This window comes from Canis lupus, chromosome 6 (genome assembly GCF_003254725.2).
Source record: "Canis lupus dingo isolate Sandy chromosome 6, ASM325472v2, whole genome shotgun sequence".
Classification (NCBI taxonomy): Eukaryota; Metazoa; Chordata; class Mammalia; order Carnivora; family Canidae; genus Canis; species Canis lupus.
In genome coordinates this window covers 14,323,581-14,329,645 of record NC_064248.1, presented here as the reverse complement: position 1 = coordinate 14,329,645, position 6,065 = coordinate 14,323,581, and positions in this window count along the sequence as shown.

Here is a 6,065-nt window from a genome sequence, read left to right as displayed (position 1 = left end):
ATCAAATGGGTGGGGGGCGGGGGCGGGGTAGAGAGCAGTTTGGGACAGTCCGCAGGGGAGGCGGCTCTGGTGGCGGATGTAATGCAGGCCATCTGCTCCCGCACAGTCACGGTCACAGGCCTGGTAGTGGAGCACCTCACCCAAGCTGAACTGGAGTATCTACACCTCGTGGTTTCTGAGAACCCAGGGGCCCTGGCTTTTTTTTTTTTTTTTTTTTTTTAAATAAACATACAAAGTGGACTGTATTGGCTTCAAGCTCCAAATCTGTCATGGGCCCCTGTGAGTTCCACACATCCCCAAGGCCGAAGGTGTGAATGGAGCTAAAGATACTTGGGGGTCATGACATCATCTGTACGGCGGCTCCTGGGTGAGGTGGGGCCAGGAACCTACGCACCATCCAAGGTAGCTTCAACACACATCCCAACTGTTCTGATTAAGGTGGAGGAGAAACACTGGCCGCCCTACGCCGAGGCAGCCCCCTCTCCATCCCTGCAGTGCCAGGACATGTGCCTGTTAATACAGTCCCATGGGACAGAGGATTCGGACCTTTCTGGGAGGAATGAAATCTCCAGAAGGGCTTAAAAATAACCCCCAAACATGCCATGTCTTAGCCAAGAAGCTAATGTTAAAGCTAAGAATCCAAATTTAGATCCCATCCAGTTCAAAAGAGCGGCTGCACCATTCCAAGGGTGCGCATGCGCACACAGGTCCGAGCGTGAGGCTTCGGACCCGACTGGCAGGGGCAGCAGCGAGACCCAAGTCCACCCGGGAGGGAACAGGCCAGTCTCCCTGCAAACAACCTGCCCCTTCCTACAAGTCCTTGTAGGCACCGGGGACTTCCCACGTCGGCGTCCTCAATCCTCCACTTCTCCTCATCCCCCGGTCTGGGGAGCTGCCCGGGGCCGCAGGGCCTACGTGCAGACCTGCAGACCGGCCCCTCTGCCTTCAAGCTCTTTCCTAGGAAAGTGAGGAGGAAGTGACTTACATAGGTAAGTGAGGAGGAAGGGTCCCGAGGTTCCCCGAGGCTCTGGCAGCTGCAGGACGTTGTGTGCCCTCAGGTCCAGGGTGTGGCGTGGGTGGGGGGCTGGCACATTCTGGGGTGAAGGTGCCAGCTTACACACAGCCCGAGGCGCTGGGGCTTCGTGGATTGTTTGTCCAGAGAGGGCGAGTCCCCAGCTGAGCACGAGCACCCCCTGGGAAGGCCGGGGATCGGGTCAGGGCTTCACCGGGCAGCTGCCGGAGCAGAGGTGGGGCCGCCGCCAGGCCGGGAGGACTCCGGGTCGCGGTGGGGCAGTTATGCGCAGACAGGAACCTGGTTTCAAGGACGCCCAGGTAAATAGCCAACTTGTGGCCCTTGGAGAGACGGGAACGCCGCAGGGCGGCCTGGGAGCCAGGGCAGAGCGGCCGTCCAGAAGCAGGCTTGGAGAGCCACGGCCTCACGGCGCAGCCCCTCCCAGCACCGCCCGCAGCACCTGGAGTCATGAGAACCCAGAGTAACCGTTTATTTTTGAACTCGCTTCTTGGGCACAGGCACAAATGAAAACAAGCTAGTCCGGGATTTCTTTAAAAAGGCAATTTCCAAGAAATGTCCTGGGGCGCCGATGCGCTCAGTCCACCCCGCCCCGTGATGACCCGACGACCAACAAGCGCCCTCACTGGAGACGCCTGAAGGCCGCAGCCTGCACCCCAGCGCTGCCAGGGAAGTGCCGCAGTGGGGCCCTGCGACAGGCCTCCGTCTCCTGCCTCAGAGATGACCCCAGGAGCTCAACAAGTTAACCAGGAACGCCATCCACCGGGTTCCCCGCGAGGCCACCCCAAGCGGTCGCTACCCGAGCATCTCACTCAACATTGTATTGAAACTGGGTGAGGCTTGGTGTCCCCTGTCCCCTCTCCTTCGGGGCTCCTGCACATAGGCCTGCTGCACGGCTGCTCCGGCGCTGTCCCTCCTTCCCGCAGCTCAATGTCAGCTCTCTCCGCGGCCAGCACGGCTTCCTTCTAGGTCCCATTGATGTGCCCAGCACCCTGTTGTGTTTGTCATGGCCTCGGCTTCCCTGTGCCTGTAAGTCTGTGTAGCGGATCTCACTGGCCTGGGGTCCACTCACCAGCAGCCCCTGGCCTGCGTGGCACAGGTAGGCACACACTCACCTGCCCCTGCAACAGAGGGCTTCCCAGCTGCAGGAGCCCGGCTGAAGCTGACATCACTTTACTTGCCCTCATTTGGACTTTTAGCAACAAAAGGTGATTCACTGTTTCCTGCCACACTGGCTAGCGGAAGAGCAGTGTCAGATGGGAGTGTTCCTGACTGTTCTGCATGGATGGGCCTTCCCCTGCAAGTCCTCAGGCTGGCGTGGGGCCTTCCTCCCTCTGTCCACCTGTGGGAGCGCTCCTGGGGGCCACATGCGACAGGCAGGAGAGTCACAGAAGCCAGAGACAGAGCTGGGTGCAAGGAGGGTCCCGGGAGCTGAGCGAGAGCACCATGCAGAATCGGGCACCGGGGCCCCACTGGGCAGAAGGGGGCTTTTCTGAGAGAGGCCGCCTAGCATCACAGGACGGGCAGGAGCTCCGTCTGTTGCCCTAAGTGTGCAAGCAGGAGAAATACATGGAAGGATAAACATCCAAACGGCAGATCTTTCATCCAAATGGCATTAGGCCTCAGCCACGTCCCACCACATCCCTTAAAAATGACCTGGGTGCTTCCCCCAACATTCCCCAGAGAGACGCTTCAGGGGAGGTGGGGACACTGGCGCCCTAACGGCGCTACCTCGCCCTCCACCCCCTGCCTGGAGCCTGCCCTCCCCAGTTCTGGCTTCTCCCTACTGCTCCGTGGGGGGTGTAGCTCTGGTCAGCAGTATAACCAGCCCTCCCTGGCTCGAGCCCTGCAGCCCATGCCCCTGCCACCCCCCGGCCTTGCTCGGTGGCCCCTGCTTTATCCCGAGCACATGAGCTTCAGGCACAACCGGATCAAACTACTTGAGTGGCATTGTCCGTATTTTTAAAAGTCCTGAAGCTGAGGGGAAATTCACCCAAACCACAGGCATCTTAGTACTGAGATTTCTGAGGACGTTGATGTGCGGAGTAAATGCTGTGTGGTTCAAATTTCCTGGACGCTTATGTATTATATTTTTATTCTTTTTTTATTCTTTTTTTTTTTTAATTTATGATAGTCATACAGAGAGAGACAGAGAGGCAGAGACACAGGCAGAGGGAGAAGCAGGCTCCATGCACCGGGAGCCCGACGTGGGATTCAATCCTGGGTCTTCAGGATCGCGCCCTGGGCCAAAGGCAGGCGCCAAACCGCTGCGCCACCCAGGGATCCCCTATTTTTATTCTTAAAATTGATACATGCTATCAACTCGCATGAAGAAAAGCCTGGAGGGAAGAGGGTGAGCTGCTGGAAGTCCAGCTGCAAACAAGAGAATCCACCCTCTGAACTGAGTCGGCATCCATTCCCACTGGGAGGCAGGGTGCCTGCTGGACCCGCTGGGCTGGCAGGTGCACACGGGGCCATGCAGTGTGGGGGGCTCTGGTCCGTGCACACAGCCATGTCTCCAGGACTGCTACGCTGATTCACTGCTGGGAGGGGTTAGGAATCCTACTTATCACACTGCCTCATTTTTGTTTGTTTTTTGGTGGGGGTGACTGTTATTTCCAGTTTTATATATGCTACCTACGGCATCTTTCTACCTCGAGGCTGGAGCTCCACATTCTCACCTGGCCGCTTGCTCATCTTCCTGTGAACGCTGCACATCTGCACTTGTCAGGATGTGGATAGCGTGCTGTGGAGCCACGCTGGCCACACAGGGTGCTCCTGCCAGGGGGACCCGCACGAGAGGATGACCGGCAAGCAGGCATGGGGTCATGGAGGCAGAGGACAGTGAGGGCTTAGATCCAAGGGTGCGAGCACCCACTCACCTCACTTTTCACTGGTGGCCTTGACACATGTCAGGAGTGCCACATGCACAACGAAACCCACTTGGAGACCTTGGCTTCTGGAAAGGCACCTGCCCCGCGAAACACACACTCCAGGATCCATGCTCACATGTGCTCTTCCCTCCTAAAGATGTCATATGCTAAAAAAAAAAAAAAAAAAAAAAAAAAAAAGAAAGAAAAAGATGTCATACGCTGCAGCTGCAGGGCAGCAGGACCTGGGGTCTGGTAGAATCCAACACAATGGGAAAACAAATGCATTTAAGGCGAATTTTAGTACGTTTATAAAAATCACATTCACAAAACATGGTACACCAAGCACCGTGGCTGTAGAGTTTTTACCCTTCGCAGTATGTATTCTCACCAGGTATGTGGTATTCATAAACAGAGGCCTACCCAGCAGCACCGGGGGAGGGCTTGGCTCTACACGAACTTCCAGGGTGGTGTCTGCAGCTGAGCAGGGGGCTGCTCCTCCTGGACTTCCCTTCAGTGGAGACCCCGGAAGGGCTCCGGGCTCTGTTTCCCTAGGGAACACTGAAGCCTCAATGTCAGCAGCCTGGCCCTTTGGCGGGGTCCTCTGTGCACACTCAGCACCAAGGCCGTGCAGCGGGGCAGGTAAGGTGAGCACAGGGCCAGCCAAGATGTGGCTGGGCATGGGACACCGCACCTGGGTCAGAGGATAACCTGCCAATTTTAGTGGTTTGAATGGAGTTAAGAAAAATGACATTTGGAATGTTTTATATCAATCTGAAGATGTCCAAAGATGAATCTTTAAGATACTAGAGGTGGACAGCCTCCACAGAGATCTGTTTGAGATTCCTTCATAAGCAGGCTTGTTAAACAATCTAACAGGAGGCAGGAGGGCCTCCGTGTATGAGGCCAGTTCCTATGTGGGGTGCGGGCACGTGGGCATGTTGGGAGCACGCGTCGCCCCTAAATGCTCCTGGACCCTTGGCGGCAGGACAGTCTCTGGCCTTGGCTGTGGGTCACAAAGCGGGGCCTCCTGCAAACCTTGCTCTCAATCTTCCTTCCTGGTTGTCACTGTGATGTCCCCTGGGAGAGGTGGCCAGAACCAGGGGAGGTGGGGTTCTGCTCTTCCCCAACATCAGGGCAGCCTTACCGGATGATGTGTGGTCCATGCCGGTCAGCCCTTGGGGAAGTGCTGTTCCCACAGGGAACTCCACCTTGGCTGTGGATAGCTTGGGAGCATGCTCACTGGGGAGAAATACATCAGCTTTTAAAAACACAAAACAAAGTGAATGCACGGTTAATAAAAAGGCTCTGAAGCGACAGGCCTGGAATAACAGCCCCGTTGTCATCACAGAACAGGACCCGCTGCGTGGCCGGTCCTGCCCATCAGTGCGCCAGGTAGCCCGTCTCCTGGCCTGATAGGAAATTCGGGCTTGTTCAGGAACTCCCCAGTAGCTGCTCTTGTGTTTCACTCTGGTTCTTGTTACGAAGACATAAAACAGAGAACCCGCTGAAAGGAAAAAGTGCCTAGAAGCAGCTGGAAAATCAAGAACCTAATTTTCCAGTTGAGCCACATGCACTGTCAGCCAGGTGCAGAGTCTCCAGGTCCCTCTTGCTAAGATGCCCACAATGACATTTTGATGCTCTGCTGCTGGCTGGTAAGATCAGAGGGGGGTGAGCCGCCACAGGGCAGGGTCAGACCCCAGAGCACAGGCCCACCCCGTCCACCAGCCAGCTGGGAGAACCTGCCGCCCTGTCCCGTGGGAGAAGCACACACCCAGCCGCTGCCACACAGGGAAACCAGTCCCTAGGTCCCTAGGAACCCGCGTGTACCCAGCGGCGCCCTGCTTCTCCGTTTCCAATTAGGCAAAGCCCAGAACTCACACAAGGCAGCTCTAACAACCTGGCAGCTCCAGGCCCAGCTCAGAGGCGTCACTACCATCAGGGTTGTCAGATCCGCTGCAGGCACACACCCTCCTCCGAGGAGGGAAGCCAGGCAAGAGGAGGGGCCCGGGGAGCCACCTGTTAGGTTTTCACCTGAAGAGAACAGCAGCCGTGGGCAGATTAAATCCACCCACTTTAACACACCATCTGAACACCACGGGAGAAGCCGCTTCCAAGTCCAAGAGCCCTGACGTCCTTCCCCAGCAAAGGGTGGGAGTCAGACC